This window comes from Euprymna scolopes, chromosome 5, assembly GCF_053919585.1.
Source record: "Euprymna scolopes isolate OS-2025 chromosome 5, ASM5391958v1, whole genome shotgun sequence".
NCBI classification, from domain to species: Eukaryota; Metazoa; Mollusca; class Cephalopoda; order Sepiida; family Sepiolidae; genus Euprymna; species Euprymna scolopes.
The window spans coordinates 128,679,916-128,696,610 of record NC_136486.1 but is presented as its reverse complement, the minus strand read 5'-3'; the positions used below and the strand labels follow the sequence as shown (position 1 = coordinate 128,696,610).

At 32.7% G+C, this 16,695-nt stretch overlaps 1 long non-coding RNA gene across 3 annotated transcripts in view; it reads left to right on the top strand.

Moving 5' to 3' along the window:
* Positions 1-16,695, top strand: part of LOC145276969 (uncharacterized) — a 440,156-nt gene that overhangs the window by 171,395 nt on the left and 252,066 nt on the right. Inside the window, exon 2 of one of the 3 annotated variants that reach the window (XR_013868069.1) lies at positions 8,521-9,219. The exons of the other annotated variants lie outside the window; for them this stretch is intronic. This is a non-coding gene — a long non-coding RNA (uncharacterized LOC145276969). Of the gene's footprint in view, positions 1-8,520; positions 9,220-16,695 lie in introns of those variants that run through there. 3 annotated transcript variants of the gene reach the window in all.

Sequence of the window (16,695 nt, the reverse complement as noted above, 5' to 3'; positions counted from 1 at the left end):
AAAATGTGCATTAGTGTTTTATTTTCCTTTTTGTATTTTCGTTCGCCCTGTACTGATATTACGTTAGTGTTATTGACCCAACAAATGCGTATGTGTAAAGTATTGTATTTAGGCTGATCTGAATAACGATGTTTTTTTAGAATAAATACGAATGAGTTTAAGATTAAACAGCTGATGTTTAGTATAAATAATACGTTAACAAAACTCTTTTAAGATCACGAAACCTTTCAAATCGCAAAAGGTTTTGATGCGTATTCCATTTATATGAAGATAAGGTAGAAGATACGGGAGCAGCAAAACATGAATATCAGCAAAATAGATCAAGTATTTTCTGACCATTTTCTCTCCAACGCTTTTACCAGGCCTTAAACAGAAATCGTAAAGAATGAACAAATAAAGTGTGCTTTTTATAACAGCTAATAAACAGTCACTTGATTATTTAATTGCACTAAAGCTTACTCAATAAATAATTGCTTCATTAAGTATTTTCTATACATTTTATAAAATACATAAAATATTGCTCGGTTTTGAGATTGAATTATATTTCATCTGTTCTAATTAGTGGCTATTTGTAATTAACTTTTCCTATCAAGCTTGGATATATGACCACTACACTGTAGAATTTGGTTACACGGTGCTCTTATATCAGAGTGTATCTATCACGTTCACTTTCGTCTCCCCCCCTCTCTCCCTTTCTGTTTTTTTTTTAATTAAAAATCGAAGATAATATATAAAGGAAGGAATAAAATGATTTAAAAAATCCATAATTAACAAAATTGAATGTCACCATGAATATAGATTATTTTACAAGTCTCTATATAAAGAGAACGACTTGGTTTGAGTTTTGTCTATTTTACTGGCTTTTCAAACTCTTCTACCGCTTCAAAGAATTTTGTTCGAATCCAATGGATTACCAACGCGCCATATTGTTTTTCCTTTCTTTTTTTTTTTTAAATAAATCTATTTGTTTATTTGTTACTAACAAACTGCCTATAAAATATGTTTACCGAATACGTGTAACAAACTTAATTCGGAGTAGACTGAAGCTATCACATAAATATAATAGATCAGACAGAATTTGAATTCCGCAAATAAAATTCCATATTTGGCAACGGTATCGACTAAGGCTAATATACACCTCTGTACAATGAAGTCAAAGAATGGTTAAGAGCACATATTTTTTATGGGGCAATGGTAAATCTAGCCGGTGTTAATTGGGGCGAATGTGTAACATGTTTCTATTACATTTCTATGTATTTCGCCATCTCTATCGGTTTTTCTGTTACCCCTTGTTCCCGTTTTTCATTGCCTTTTCTCTTGCTTTCTCCTCAAGCTAATTCTTCTCTAACGGCTTACACACTGATAACCTTATATATATATATATATATATATATAATTTTACTATGAGTCGGCATGTTCTACATAGCACTGAAAACCTCCTGACGTGACCCGACGCGATTCGACCAAGTTGTCCACCAGTGACTGAATAAATTTTTGATAGTCTTGATCAGCGTTCTCTGAGAGAAGACGATGAAATTTGATGGGTCTTTGTTTCGTACTTTTCGGTATTTAGCTGGATATACAAACACACAGTCAATTGGTGTTTATCTAATAGAAGATGCCATACGCCGCGAAATTACCCAATCCACACATTCCTACGAAATTACGAAAAGTTAAGAGAATCTTTTTATGAAAAGAAACCTAAGGATAACCGCGTAATATGTCCTAATTTCAGTGCAAACCTCTGTAAAGGAAATCTTAACTTTTAAGCCGCTGAATGTAGCCTAAAGTGTCGTATCTTGTTAAAAGAAACAACTTTAAGCCAGCTTCCAATGGCAATCTCAGTTATCGAAGTTCGTCTGAGTTTTCTCTCAGGGCATAAAAAAGCATGATATCATCTGAGGAACAAAAAATATACAGCATCATTTAAGGAGGAGCACATTATTGATTGGATGAGAATGTCAGCAAGTTTGCCCGGGGCAAGCAATCCGCTATTTCTGTGCGGGATAGTTGGTTTTGCAATTGCTTTTTAATTAAGAGGAATCTTTATTTTCATATTTTCTTTTTTTATTTTCGAATCATTTACTTTCTTTATTAAAAATTATCTATTTCTATTTTTTTTCTTTTTCATATTTTCTTTTATTCCGTTTAACTATTTAAGTTTTCATAAAATATATCCCTCAATTTAATAGTTTGTATTCATTCTAGCTTTTCATTTTAATATTGGTATTCTGTATGTGGTATCTGCTTATTTTGTCTTATTAATGATTTCATAGTTCTTGTCGCCATTTCTTTTTCAGTTTTCTTTTAATCGTAATTTCTTCGATATTAAAAAAAAAATATCCAATTTTTGTAACAGTTATATTTCTATAATAATTCTCCTTACCCTGTTCGTTGTATTTTTTAACTTCATTTTTCTTATCAGTTTAAATATTTCGTCTTTTTTAATCTTTCATATTATTTTTAATTTTTCGTCTCTAATTTTTTTTCTAGATTTTCATCACTATTTTATCTCTTGTTATAGAATATTGTCGTTTCTTTTTAATTTTTTATGCAGTTTCTTACCCTAATTTCTATGTTTCCTGTTTCGTCTATTTTTTAATCTTTTTTATATTTTAATCCCATGTTTTCACTCTTTTTCTACCATGTCTCTATTTGTTTTTATTTTTTGGATTTTCTTATTTAATTTCTTTTTATTCTCACCGTTGCACATGTTCTATGAATTGTCTTGCTTTTATTACAGTTATATCTTCACATTTTCCTCTTTGTCTTTTTCGTTTCATTTCTCCGCATCCATTTTTAGTATCTTCTGTTCTACTATTCTCACCAGTCTTCTGTAACGCACCATTCACTTAAAAACCCGTCATATGCAACGAATTTTAGCATTGACTCATTTTTCAATCTGTGTCATGCTAACTAGAAACCTCAAGATCTTAGAGACTATTCATGCTCATCTAAAAAGACCCTCCCTTTGCAAACAGCTAGTGTATCTTATGTTTAAACGTGATTAGTCTCTAAGATATTCTTTTATTTTTACGAGTACGATAACGCTGTTTTTTTTTTTTTTTTTTTTTTTTTTTGTAAATATACAGTTTCAGGCTTTCCCCTATAAATAAAAATAAAATCCTCCGATACAGGTTCTGTACGAGTGAGGTCAAAACTGATTAGGATTTTTTTTGGGGGGGGGTATTTTTACTATGACTGTCATGCCTTTATAATCACGATAGCGAAAAAAAATCATATATATATATATATATATATATAATCACTTTTTGTGTGTGTGTGTGTGTATGTTTGTTTCTCGTAGTTTCTGAAAGGGGTGACCCTATATTTTGCAAATTTCACAGGAAGCTAATTTAAGTCTGGCAGTGTTCGTGGATATGTTTTGTACGGAAATTAATCCGATAAGTATCGAAAATCGAAAAATCCGATCTTAAAAATAGTCTTTCTGCTCTTATGGATAAAAAAACAATCTTTACAGGGATTTTTTTTTTACATAGTAGTCACCACTTATCAAGGCTCGGAAGCCACTCAGGGATAAGGGTTATTGCGTGTACAGTAATCAATGGGATAGCATCGTAGTAATTGTTAGTATTGGAGATTTGATAAAGTGTCTTAAGGGGGCGATTCATCAGGAATTTGTTTATGTTGGACTTGAAGACATCCAATTTCTAGTCAGGAGGGAAACAGGCAAACGGAAGAGAGTTCCTCTGGCGTGCACTTCTAAGAAAGAAGCTTTGTTCATTGAATCTACGTTTTGATTTTGGCACGGATAAAGAGTGGGGAAAATTTGTGACAGTGATTTCAGCTAGACGAGTGTTTATAATGAAAGATTGGCGAGGGGGGACAGAGATTGGGGCTCAGACAAGCACTTGCCATGGAAGTAACGATAAAAGAAAGACAGGCTCGTAACATCTCTTTTGTGGGAGAGAGGATGCAGGGAAGAGAAAAGGGCATCCCCCACTAAGCTACGAAGTCTATTTTGCACCCTGTCGAGGCAAGATAGGCTATTTTTAGCAGCTCCTGCCCATATGTGGCAGTAGTACTCCATTCTTGGACGTACCTGGCTTTTATATAGATAGAGAATTGCATCAGCAGATAGATATCTTCTGAAGCGGTCGAATGATCCTGCTATTTTTCCAGCGACCCTGGCAACAGTCTTAATGTACGTGTTCCATTTCAGATCAGGAGTAATGGTCAAGCCCAGAAGCTTGTCAAAACATGGAGCCTCCCCAAGACGAGAGCCATCCATTTCAATTGATGCCAGATGTGGATCAGAGCGTTGATGATGTAAATATAGGAGGTTGGTTTTAGATGCATTAAAAGTAACCAAAAACCACTTCCCCCACTGTACCACACGCTCAAGATCAGAGGAGAGGGGGATCATTTTCATTTACGGCCTTTGATGTGTTGCTATAGATGAGCGTGTCATCAGCATAGCTGTGAACGAATGATTTAAGCATGTGTTTTGGGAGATCATTGATGTAGATCAGGAAGAGAGTTTGGCCCAGGATGGACTCCTGAGGGACTCCAGCATTAATACTGAGGGCCTCTTATTTCTGTCCATCAACCACTACACTTATGAACTATTTTGCATTACACCGGCAAGGGTGTTAATAAAATTTTAGCAAATAATTTCTTCTAAAAGATATAGCATAGTGATAGAGCATTCGATTACAGATCAATGATCCCCTGTTTTTTCTTATTAATGTTCAATTTACGATAAAAGAAGAGGTATCATTTAAAATCGCCGCAACTCATTTCTTCGTTTGCATATTTTAAAACTAAATAGTAACCAGACGTGACTTTTCCAGGACATTCACCATCATGCCAGAATATCAGCAGATGGAATTTAATGAACGGCATTATTATTATTATTATTATTATTATTATTATTATTATTATTATTATTATTATTATTATTTTCAAATTAGTCCATCGGGGAAATTATTTCTCGTAATATATAATAATCAATAGAGGATTGATTCTATAATAATTCATACCGAATCTGCATGAATTAAAATATTATGTTTAAGCGACTGCGCAACGTCGGGCTGCCAGCTCATATATATAGGGTGACCCCAAAAAAAAATAACAGGACATTCAATTGTTTTTCTGAACATTTTACAGTCAACGGAGAAAAAAAGGCCAGAGACCCTAGTGTTTTGATGTGATGTTTTGAATATAATAAACTAGTTATGACCAAAGTTTCATTTCATTCGTACAAAACACTAAAAAACGGGGCCTTATTAGGGTTGGGGCTCGTTTTTGGGGGGGGTCACCCTGTATATATATATATATATAAATTTCCTATAATTTTTCCCGTGTGTGTGTATCGATATTCATATTAAAAACCTTTTTTTTCTATTTAATGAAAAATCTTTCATTTATATGGGTCGTGGAATTGCATTCATACGCAAAACAGAACCAACTGTTGATTTTATAAAGTTATTTTTATATAATCACTTGAATATAAACGTAAAAAAGTAAAGTATCATGTTTCAGTTGCATTCCTCTTGAACGAGCCCCCGTCTTATGACAGAACATGATTTTTATAAGCTAGGCCTGTCTGCTTGTGCTGTGATAAAGATTCGCAAATACACTTGTGATATTAGGTTGTATGAAAGTGTTAAATTTCGTCAAAATCAGACTTCCTTCTTTAATCGGGTTTTTATGATCATCGACGCATTTCGATACAAAACGTTCATACGAACACTCCCAGACACATCAAGTACCTCCGTGGAAAAATTTTAAAGAACATCGGTTCAGCGGTTTCAAAGGGAACGAACACACACAAAGTTCATTTTATATAATAGTAGATAGATAGATAGATAATTATAGATATATTTATAAAACTATATCTAATCAATATTACTTCCAACACTTAACTGCGGTTTATACTACTTGTTATATAGCTGCATATATATTGAATCCATTATATAAAAAAAAGTACGTTGCTTTGGTTCAGTTTACGCACTGATGTCTGAATCACTGATTTGTAAAAATATATATTGAAATTCAGGAATTTTTTTTTGGGGGGGAGGGGGTAGGAATAACACTCTTCGTTCAAACATCTCTACATTACTGCCACGTTCTTTCTCCAACAATTTCAAAGTAATCTATATTGGCAACTTAATTTTCTTTGCTTACTGGGTATATATTTTTTATTCTTGCGTTTTTATAATTTATTTGATTCATATGTTTACTTTTTGAATTCCATTCATATTTCTTAATAAGAAATATCCTTTCTCTGGTATAGATTTATCTCCCTTTGATATTTGGACTATTTTTTCCTTTTCGAAATTTTTAGATTTCGAAAACTTTTCATCTCGCATTTCTCCAACCAATTCAGTTTTTTTTCTTATTGCCTTGTAATTTGCAAACTGAAAAGAGCCACGCGTTAAAAGAATTAGAAAAGGCTATACCTCAGCATGAAAGGCCATATACACATAGACTTTAACTTGCATCGTTTTTTTTTTTTCTGTTTCGGATAATTCTTATCCAAGATGCTACCATTATCACAATGATAGGACCGTTGTGCCAGCTAAATATTTTTCAACCTACACTGATAATAGTCGCTAACTTATTAATCATTTCGAACGGGTCTATTTAATAAATTCGTGTATACTGCTCTAATTCATATGTATAAGCTTCACATTTAACAATTATAACATAACATTATCTTATTTTTTATTCAGTTTCTTTCGTTAGCTAATGGACTTGAAACATTTAAGTATAAATCCTGCTCTCATATCTCTTAACCAACTGTACACACACAAAAATGTATCTATGCATATCTAATTCCCTTTCGAATGTCTACTTTGAAATCATGTCCTCAGATGTAACTTGCAACACAAATGGACATTATAAGAGACAAACTTTCGATGGTCACTCCAACTCTATCTCGTATATCCAATCTATTTGCTTCCCCCAATAGTGTATTTATGAACCATAGAAAAAAAGACTTAACTTTAAATAGAAACTGTCAGTGAACAAAAGAACATTTTATCATGTTTGGTCCAAAGGTAATTTTTAGTATCTGCGTGTCCACAAAAAAAAAAAAAAAAAAAAAAAAAACTGCAATATCAGCCACGTAATTTTCCTATATTTGGACACATGAGAAAAATAAAATTTAATAAAATAGCTTAGACGGTTTCATTTCTCAGCAAATCTGATGTCAAACATATATCAAATCATGTCAAACGTATTATATCAAATCATATCAAAGGTATTTTATTCCAAACTAGAAAATATTCAAGTACATGTAATTATTAAAATATCGCTCGAGTGATGTTTTGTACGATTCATGCAAAACAGAAAATTCTCTAAATCAGCACCCAATCGATGTTATATTTTCTAATTTTCAGGAGTTTTTAAAGTTTTTCTGATACCTATTTGTGATGTGAATTACAACAAAGTTTGTAGGACATGAATCCCAAGCCCTTATGATTTGACATGGAATTTACTAATATATATATATATATATATATACATATATATATATGATGATTGCAACGTCTTGTCAGACGAGCGCCACTCCCTCAGACATTTAAAATCCATGAGCCCAAATGTCCGAGGGAGTATCTATACAAATATGATGTTACAGAGTCTTAGCTTTGTACGACAGCTAATCTCTCTCTCGGTTCAAAATGTTGAGATCCAGCAACAAGCAAGAGCAAGAGCAAGATAGCCAGCAACAAATTAAACTGCAGACCAGCTTAATGCGGGTAATGGCCTTCCGCTTTATGGTTTTTTAAATCAGAGATTTGCTTCTCCTAGAAAGGTTGCCTTCATCACGGCTTACGGGAGCCCTCTCCACCCTAATACACATATACACACACACACACACAAATATACACGGTGCTAGTTGGCCGTTGACCCAGAAAAAGAGTTCATTCGCCCTTTGGAAGGTCTTGTTTTTAATCCTTCACGGAGACTAGCCGCCCTCCTCACCAAACAAGTCTGGTGGGGGAACCAGTTTAGTCGCCGGTGACCCGACCATGAGGCAGGTAGTACTGGGTTACATGGTACCAGTAGCACATGACATGACCTGACACACAATATATATATATATATATATATATATATATATATATGAGAGAGAGAGCATAATCACGTTGACACGTCGGTTCCCGCTAGATCACCGAAGTTAAGCAACGTTGAATCTGGTCAATATTAAATGGGTGATCATTTAGGACTTCCAGGTGCTGTATGTGTTCCTCGCTTATCTCGGCATTGTTTCCAGTCGTCCTGAACGCAAACAGTGCTGATTCAGGAGAGGTGTGGCTCGAGATTGCGCAACCCTTGCCTCACAATTACACACGCAATTGCCCCTACAGGGGGTATTCTTTGTTTTTCTAGACTGAACGGAGGCATCGCTATATATATATATAGAGAGAGAGATAGGGGGGGCGATCGCGAGTGTGCGCTTCTAATATAATTTACTACTTTGTAGCATGTTTTCTTTTTGTGTCTGTTAAAATATTTTAAAGTAAACTTTTTTCTGCTGTCTATTTTCAGGTAAGATTTTTGAAAATTTATCTCGGCGACGATTAAGACCACTGCAGGCATTCAACGACTATAAGGTCTGTATGATGTATTTTCACTGTTAATTCCACCAAAATTCTTCACAAACGTAAATCATGTTTGTTGAATATTCTTCATTACTGCTGGGAGCTGAAAGTATTTATTTGCATTCATCCATTTGCTTCACCTTATTACATAATTCATGCTAATAATTAGGACCACATAGTTTGGAACGAGTTCATGAATACGAAGTATATTCGGTATTCATTTAATTAATTTATTAACACTTCAAACGATAACATCCATTAGGTTGATATGATACATTGACGTATACGCCATGTAAGAACTTAAACAATTTTAAGACTACTTTGAAAAATGATTAGTGTTAGCTATGTAGCTATTAGACCAGGTTTCGATCCTTGATAGTCAGAGTAAAGACTCAAAAATAGTATTTTTTAAAGCTTGATTTAAAAAGCATAGTATCAATGCAAGTAGAACTATTCATAAAAATGAATGGGACTTCTTTTATATATCAGTGCAGTAGCCATTGAAAAGGAGACTTCAGAACGTCTTCGACTATAGTCGATCTATTTATTTTATATATTAAGAATATTTATTGAAGTAAATTTACTGATATTGATAGGTACATAATCGAGGCACATGACTAACGTGTGTTTTTGAGTTTGTTTTTTTTTTAAATAAATTTGTTCCCTATTTTAGTGCTCGATTCTGTTGCACTAAGAATTCAAAGGTTATCCCGATGCTATGAAGCTGGAACCGACATATCTTCTACTTTAATGTGTACGAAAAGCAATTCCTAAAATATTTAAATGCTATTACTGTCAAGATTCATAGAGAACCAAAAGTCTTTTTTTATATTAAACAGTATATATTTAGCTAATAGCAAAATGTAATATCCGTTCTGATACGACACTTCATGGGCCCTGAACCCAGTCAGTGAAGGAGAAATTCTTGACAATTTTAAATTTTGTTCCAATCAATGTTTTAAAATGGATGAATTTTCTCCACATTAAAATCTGGCATTGTATCTTACTCTGCAATTTTATGGAAGCAAATAAATTGCGAATAAATATATATTTACATCCAATCAGAACTAATGAACAGGAATAATCAAATGTCGAACATGATTGATACATGAAGTCGATAGAAAAAAAAATAAGGAAAAACCTAAGATAAACCTATAAAAGATCAGTGGTTGGACGTAAGTTCCGAATGCTATATGCAATTAAGATGGACAATGAAACTAATCGACATCGGAAAAAAAAGAATAAACAAAGAGGCTAAATTCGTTTAACGGTTGGTCTAATCCAGAGAGAAGGCGCTCTGTGGCACTGAGGTTATCTAAATGGCCTAACGTGGGCTTATCTTTCGATAGAGCGCAGAAAACTAATAATAAAAGCAAAAATAATGACTAAGAAAACTGTAGAAACACAGAATAGAAAACGGCCGTTAAACTTGAAGTGAAGTCATTAACTCTGTCCATACGGTAGATTATTGCCATAGAAACTGTTTGAATCGCAAGAAAATAACACACTTTCTGAATGTTTCTTAAGGTTGGTATGCGAGGATAGTTGGTCAATGTTATCGATTATACTAGTGTATTATTCTTAACAAATAACAGAAATGTATGCTTCGCCAGTGTTCGCAGTCAGTGTTTATCTAGATATTAAGATATTCTTTATAACACCATGGAATTTCATCAGTAATTTAATTTTCTATATATAACAGCAAGCATTTCTGATGGCGTAAAGAAAAATTACTCACAGCTTTTATTATATTGTTATTTCTCTCTGAAATTGATTTCAAGTTGGTGGCACACTTTGCGAGGGTTGTCCGATTTATTATATTTCTAATTTCCATTATATATATATATATATATATATATATATATATATATATATACACACATAATATATATGTACATACACACATATATACACACATAATATATATGTACATACACACACATATATATACACATAATATATATGTACATACACACACATATATACACACATAATATATGTGTACATGCACACACACATATATATACACATAATATATATGTACATACACACACACATATATATACACATAATATATATGTACATGCACACACACATATATATACACATAATATATATGTACATACACACACACATATATACACACATAATATATATGTACATGCACACACACATATATATACACATAATATATATGTACGTACACACACATATATACACACATAATATATATGTACACACACACACATATATACACACATAATATATGTGTACACACACACATATATATATACACACATAATATATATGTACGTACACACACATATGCACACATAATATATATGTACATACACACACATATATATAGAGACACTCTCACACACACACACACACATATATATTATATATATATATGACACTACTGTTTCATCATTCTGAATCCTCAGAACAGGAAGTTACGATCGCCGCTGGTCACGTGATCCGAACCCCGCAAGGAAATCATCTGTATCCATTTGCAACGAACATAACCACAGTGCCACCATCAGCCGTAACAATATTCAAGTGAATTTAAACATTTATAAAGACAAACATTATTAAATGTCGAACTACAATGATCGAATGACTTTTGATCACATGTGTGTTTATATAATGTGTTTTTGTGCGCAAGCATCACTAAATAATACCTATTACCATAACTTAATGACAATGGGTTTCTTGATTTGTGAGTGATAATTAATATAAGTTTCAAAAGTAATTGATCCTTGGATTTTTTCTGTCTCTTTGAATCTAGCTTTCTTTTCAGCTATTATATTAAGCGTGGGTTTGTTTTAAAGCGTTCGCAAAGTGAATCCGTACGTTTTTGACTACATCCTAATAGAATCACATACAGTTGCAATTTGTTATATTGCTGAAAAGGTTTATCAAGGATTGCGATGAAGACTTTGAAACACTTGCTGCTTTAAATCCCACTTTTGATATCCCGGCTCAAATAAATAGCCAGGTAATCAGCCATTAAATATGATCGCCTACGCGTGAGCATAAGTATATTGAGGTAGAAGTGGAACATAAAAGATGTCAAAATAGAAATTCCGTTGTCCGCTTTCTGCGATTGAAATTGATCGACCCGTGATTCTTGGTGATTATTTAATCATCTATACAGTATCAGCGAAAACAAATAGCAGAAAAATATATAACAGTAAAAACAAAAATTAAACCAAGCTCGTGTATTTGTTAGCACTTAAAAGGAAGAAACACATTACGATTCGCTCTGATCCACAAACGCTGATTATATATATATATATATATATATATATATATATATATATATATATATATATATATATATAATATAAGAATATATATATATAAGAACCCCGGGAGCCGGTAGCCCTACAATACGCTTGTTAAGGTTACGATGTGGAATACAGTGTTTTCTGGCCCTGGTTACGGTATTTGCCCGGCCTTACGGTGTAATTTGTTATTTGATTATATGCATATGTATTATATAATGTACTGTATTTTGATACTAATTTTTAATGCCGTTTCCCGGGGTTCTACTCTGTGTAGGGGGGTGTATATATATAAATATATATACTAGCAGAAATACTCGTGGTTGATTGGGTTCAAAAACAGCCTACAGAAAATAGACTGTGATTGATGAAAGTATGATAGGTTATGAAAAGGAGGGGTTGTAAAGAGATAGGTTTTGATACACAAAAATGTTACCCTAAGCAAACTATGATGAAAGTAAAGATAATTTTCGCGAAAATATATTTTTTATATCAACTTTGTTTCCATTCGTAGCCAAGAGTGACCAACAAAATGATGTTTCCTTACAAAGAGAAAATGTTATATATATAATATAAATATACAACAAATAAATGTTACCATAGTCAATAAAAGTTACTTTTATGATAGAAAAGTTCATTGGTTTGTATTTTTAAGTAGTTTGTAAAATATTTTTTTTTTAATTCACGAACCGGTTAAAAAAAATTAAAATGGTTGCGACTTTGAAATGGATAGCCCCGTTTTCAATTTGAAGGAGGGGCACCTGAGCATTCTGTGTTAACAATTTAAGAGAGTTCCGTAAACGTAAGAAATATTTATAAACATATTTAAATGTTTTCCGTTATTTCGTGTTTGAGGAATATTCGATTATGGCATGTGTAGTTTATATAAAAATTTATTTAAGTAGTTATCGCCTCAAATTTCGTTTTAATTTCGGTTTGCTGTACAATTTATTGGCTTTGTTGTGCTCCTTCTTATGAAACGGATTTTTAATTTTAATTTTGAATTCTAAATTATCAATCACCTTACCAAATATAAAAGTAGCTCTAGGATATTTGCCTATTGAGCTTTGATACATCGGCTTTACAACGAGCATTCATCTTTTCCTGTATTTTAATTTAATTAGTATTTTTACTATAACATTAAAATACTCTGCTCTATAGAAAATTGCTCTAACCCCCTTATATATATAATAGGACAACTAGAGTATGAAATGAAATGGAGTCACAAAACTATATATTGGTAGATATAGAATGGATCATTTATCGAAAAATAGAATACAATCAAAATTTGGGGAATAAAAGGGACTCTATATACCAGGGCATTTCGAAGCCTTATGCTTCTCATCAGAAGAGTAGAGAAGGTGCTAGGTAGCACGGAGAAGATGCGGCGTCTAGCGTATGGTTCATTAGGGACGAAAAAGATTAAGAGGAATTATAGAATGTTGGGGGAGACTTTATTGAATTTTAAATAAATAAAGCAGAAGCTTGTTATATATAGTATGATATATAAGATTGTATATCGTCTTTAACACGGTCTTAATGCGTAAGAGGAACAGCGAGAGTTCAATTCCACAAGAGGAGACTTATCTGGATAATGCCAAGCTCAACAATTATTATTAGAGCTTATACAATAGGACAACAAGATACGAAATGAAATCACAAAACTATATCTATATATATTTCAATGCACTGTTAAAAATAAAAAATCGCTACCTAATATATGAAATCTAATTGCAATATATCTATAATATAAAGCTGAACGTATGTGTGTGTCTGGTCACGAATAGGCTCTTATATGGTTGAGTATTATAGAAAACTGATCACATATAATGATAGAAGATGTATCGAAACACAGGAATGGGTATGGTTGATCTGGCATAATGATGATTCATTAAAATAGTGGGGACTGCGTACGCGCCTGGTCTACAAAGTATGGAAATAAAAAAAAGTAAATTAAAAAAAACGTTTACAAGTGTTTTTGATATTGATGTACATAATAATACTTTCATAAGTATGTTTTTACTTAAATATGGATGGTATGATAAAATTGCTGGGTCTGCGTTCGCGCCTGGCCTCCATAGAATGGAAATATGCATAAACTTTAATAATGACTTTTCATATCTGTCTGCGTAAGTATACTTTGATAATTATGTTTCAGTTTGAAGAAATATGGTATAATAAAATTATGGGGTGTTCGTTCGCGCCTGACCTCCATAGAATTGAAATGTGTCACAAATTTTAAGTTTTTTTAATATAGATCCACAGAATATTGTGATAAGTATTTCAGTATGAACAGTTATGGTATAATAAATTATGGGGTTTATCTATTTTATTTTTGCTTTCATCATATTTTGCTTTGATTTTGATAACCCCAAATTGGAGGCTATCCCTTTACAACCCTTCCTTTTCATAACCTATCATACTTTCATAAATCAGAGTCCATTTTCTGTAGGCTGTTTTTGAACCCAGTCAACGACGGATACTTTTGCTAGTGTATATATATATATATATATATATATATATATATATATAAAGAAAGTTAGACACTAGTTTTAATATTGACTGAATCCTGATTTCATTATCTATATTGTATTAAGGAAAACAAAAAATATATACAGAAAAAGAAGCTGTTTCTATTTGGTCACATTTTAAAAGCCAGACATAGTTTCGCATTTCATGAGAGAAATGCAATTTGTTCTCAGTAGGTCAGTCTGTCTAACCTGAATGCACACACAAATACGTTAGGTGACGCTTTCGTTTTGTACCCTCACCTTTGTGTAAGCAATACCATTATAAAATTAATCACTTATATGCGCGACTGAGAAATGGAAAACTCAATGAAACCTGAGATTCGTTCAGAATTCGAAACTATGACTAAACCAGCTGGCGTCGTTTTGCCTTTGAACCAATGGCGAAACGAAAGTTAAATTCGTCCAACTTATCAAACATTTCTTGCTTGCTCACAATGTTTATTTAATAGTATTCCAGCAGGTTCTTTTGATACACACCACCCGCGATTGTACAGTGGATTCGTAATTTAAGTAATAAACGAACAGGTTAGTATAGCACTATTTGTTATCGTATGTATAACATTACAGAAGCGGAGTTCATTGTTATTTATATTTTCAATGTAATAAAGGACACGTGGTTTAATAATATAAATAGAAAAATATATTGGCCACAGATCAAGATATTTCAAGTCGACTGTCGTTATTTTCTCAACCTAAAGGCAGTCTTTTCTTTGTTTTACAAGGTAGTCACCACTTATCAAGGCACGGAAGCCACTCGAAGATAAGGGTTATTGCGTGTACAGTACGTTAGTATTAGAGATTTAATAAAGCGTCTTACTTAAGGGAGCGGTTCATCAGGAATTTGTTTATATTGGACTTGAAGACATCCAGATTTTTTTTTTTTTTTTTTTGTGAAGAACAAATTAGAATTATGTTCCAACCCTTATAATTGATGATTTACGATGGGCCTTAAATAAGTTTCCAAACTTTTTTTTTTCGTATGGGAACTTTAATTGATAGTACATGTATGACACTCCAGTCTCCTTCGAAGTAATCTCCTTCGTTTGCAATGCCCTTGTTGTACCATTCCAATAACTTCTGGAAGCCTCCATGGAAATCTTATGTGAGTGCGTCAATGACTCTCGTTATAGCATCTTTTATATCCTTAATTCTCTCATAACGACAGTCTTGAAGGCCGTCCTTGAGCTTAGGGAATAACAGAAAGTCTCAGGGAGCAAGGTATGGACTATAGGGAGGGTGTATGTATGTCCGTCTTGGTCAGTAAGTCTGTGACACAGATGAAGTTGTGAACTGGTGCAATCGCGCAAATCTTCCGCATCTTCAGTTCGTCGCGAATAATTGTTTACAGTTCTAACACTGGCGTCAAACTATGCACTTACTGTCTCTATAGACACACGGCAGTCCTTATCCCTGAAATTCTTTATTTGGCCAATCAACTCTAGTGACTTCCTAATTCCTCTCTCAGCTCTCATCATCCCTCACAGACTCTAACTTCCTTACATATCTTATGCCACTCCAAAAACTGATGCTCGGTTCATGCAAGATAGTCTAAAAGAAATCTAAAGCATTCCGTGCGTTTCTGTGGCATTTTTCCTAAGTTTAAAACAGAATTTTATTGCATATCGTTCTTCTAAAGTCTCCTTACGTCCAGATTACATTTTACAAATTCACCACCTGCGGTAATCAGGCCTTAATAGGGTGTATCAAAATTCCCACTGCAGCTGTAGCAGTATCAGAATTTTTGTAGGAATTTTTGACACCCCTAACACGAAAATGCGAATACAATATAAAAATCTCGTAATTTCTCTGTTAAAAGTGGGTTATTTATTTTCTTTATGGATTATACTTCCAAAATAAACTATTACAGTTGTTTTAAAAGTAATAGAAATATTTTTTTTTTAAAACAGTAATGAATTTTCCGAACTCAATATTTTTCAATTTTTAAACTTTAAAAATCTATCAAAATTTTTCTATTGATTCTATTTTTACGATATTTTCAGGGTCAATGTGAAATTTTATGTTCTTTCCAATAAACCGAATATAATATTTTAGACAAACGTTTTTTTTTTAATTCACGCCCCCCCCCAAGTGTCACCCATTTTGAAATGACTATTAAAAAGTAAATAATTAATTTATGTCGGGGAGTTTTATATATCACAAATTGAAGAGAAAAGGTCAATAAATAATATATTCAAATTTAAAACAAAAAAAAATCGCTTTTTTAGAAATTTACCTGTAAAGTCCGAAGTTTAAAACCTTATTTTATAAGAACACATTGTTTTTTTTTGTCTTTTTTTTTTT